The 2,500-nt window shown below is 30.9% G+C and overlaps 1 protein-coding gene across 2 annotated transcripts in view; it reads left to right on the top strand.

Moving 5' to 3' along the window:
* LOC141762942 (uncharacterized) overlaps positions 1–2,500 on the top strand; it is a 33,697-nt gene that overhangs the window by 31,145 nt on the left and 52 nt on the right. The window contains exons 22-23 of one of the 2 annotated variants that reach the window (XR_012592943.1): positions 1,941–2,390; positions 2,442–2,500. The exon at positions 2,442–2,500 is cut by the window's right edge and continues 52 nt beyond it. The gene's annotated coding sequence lies outside the window, so the exon portion shown is untranslated. Of the gene's footprint in view, positions 1–1,940 lie in introns of both variants that reach the window. The other variant, XR_012592942.1, reaches the window with a different exon arrangement.

The raw sequence follows: 2,500 nt of genomic DNA, 5'->3' as shown, positions 1-2,500 counted from the left end.
GACATCATCACTCTGGGCTTTCCTACATTTCCCACAATGCCTTCTGACAACAGATCATGATGTCTGGACAACCCGGTGACTGGTGGGGGGGGGGGGGAGAACTCAGCGCTCAGCGAGGCGTTCTGGACGGAACCGTCTCTCAGGGTTCTCTAATATCACATGAAATGTAAAAGTTTAAACGTCTTCATCAGACCGACGCGCTTTCATTTCATTTATAGAGTTTTATGTAAAACAGGAAGTAAAACAAACCATGAAACTAGACCAGCAGCTGGACTGTGTTATTATTGTGTTATATTAGTGATATATTAGTGCTATAATAGTGATATATTAGTGATATAATAGTGATATATTAGTGCCATAATAGTGATATATTAGTGATATATTAGTGATATAATAGTGATATATTAGTGATATAATAGTGATATATTAGTGATATAATAGTGATATAATAGTGATATATTAGTGATATAATAGTGTTATAATAGTGATATATTAGTGATATAATAATGATATATTAGTGCTATAATAGTGATATATTAGTGCTATAATAGTGATATATTAGTGATATAATAGTGCTATATTAGTGCTATATTAGTGCTATATTAGTGCTATATTAGTGATATATTAGTGATATAATAGTGCTATAATAGTGATATATTAGTGATATAATAATGATATATTAGTGCTATAATAGTGATATATTAGTGCTATAATAGTGATATATTAGTGATATAATAGTGCTATATTAGTGCTATATTAGTGCTATAATAGTGATATATTAGTGATATATTAGTGATATAATAGTGATATAATAGTGATATAATAGTGATATATTAGTGATATAATAGTGATATATTAGTGATATGATAGTGATATATTAGTGACATGATAGTGATATAATAGTGATATATTAGTGATATAATAATGATATATTAGTGCTATAATAGATATATTAGTGATATAATAGTGATATAATAGTGATATATTAGTGATATATTAGTGATATTAGTGATATAATAGTGCTATAATAGTGATATAATAGTGACATATTAGTGACATGATAGTGATATATTAGTGATATAATAGTGATATATTAGTGATATAATAATGATATATTAGTGCTATAATAGTGATATAATAGTGATATATTAGTGCTATAATAGTGATATATTAGTGATATAATAGTGATATATTAGTGACATGATAGTGATATATTAGTGATATGATAGTGATATATTAGTGATATAATAGTGATATATCACTGATATAATAGTGATATATTAGTGATATATTAGTGATATAATAGTGCTATAATAGTGATATAATAGTGATATATTAGTGACATGATAGTGATATAATAGTGATATATTAGTGATATAATAATGATATATTAGTGCTATAATAGTGATATAATAGTGATATATTAGTGCTATAATAGTGATATATTAGTGATATAATAGTGATATATTAGTGACATGATAGTGATATATTAGTGATATGATAGTGATATAATAGTGATATATCACTGATATAATAGTGATATAATAGTGATATAATAGTGATATATTAGTGATATATTAGTGATATATTAGTGATATCTTAGTGATATAATAGTGATATCTTAGTGATGTAATAGTGATATATTAGTGATATATTAGAGCTATATTAGTGATATAATAGTGATATATTAGTGATATAATAGTGATATCTTAGTGATATAATAGTGATATCTTAGTGATATAATAGTGATATATTAGTGCTATATTAGTGATATAATATTGCTATATTAGCGATATATTAGTGATCTAATAGTGATATATTAGTGATCTAATAGTGATATAATACTGCTATATTAGTGATATAATCATGATAATATTAATAATAGTTCAGCTTCAAACAGACAAAGGCTTCTCTGTTCTCTTTTCTCCGTTCTCTGACAGAATAACGGAGGTTCTGTCAGCGCCGCTGGGTTTCCTCCTCCGGCTCGGTGATGTGATGCAGGTGGCCCCGGGGGGGCCCCGGGGGCTCTGGCACGCCGAACCCACGCCGCCGGCAGACGTTTGATTAGTTTAAGAGCTTCCTGTTCACAGCTGGACCAATCAGCTGAGAGAAGAGGCGCTGGTTCGTCTCTAAACCTCTAAACATGTCTCATTATTAAAGCTGACAGACGCTGGTAGTTTAGCTTTAGTGGAGGCTTTTATTGTGAAGGGCTGTGTGTTTTATTGTGAAGGGCTGTGTGTTGAGCTGCTGCCTGCTGGCTCTCTAACAACAGCTGCTTTGTTTCACTGTGTTCACACTCAGCTGACAAGGGCTCACTCTTTCTGCTGGTTCTGCTGGTTCTGGTGGTTGTAATGGTTCTAGTGGTTCTGGTTCTAGTGGTTCTGGTTCTGGTGGTTCTGCTGGTTCTAGTGGTTCTAGTGGTTCTAATGGTTCTGTTAAAGTTGACCTGATGATAATAGGTAGATGTGTTTTCCAGTAAGGTTGAGCTTTAATTGGACGC

The sequence above is a fragment of the Sebastes fasciatus genome, chromosome 24 (assembly GCF_043250625.1).
Source record: "Sebastes fasciatus isolate fSebFas1 chromosome 24, fSebFas1.pri, whole genome shotgun sequence".
Classification (NCBI taxonomy): Eukaryota; Metazoa; Chordata; class Actinopteri; order Perciformes; family Sebastidae; genus Sebastes; species Sebastes fasciatus.
This window is presented reverse-complemented; position numbering and strand designations above follow the sequence as displayed.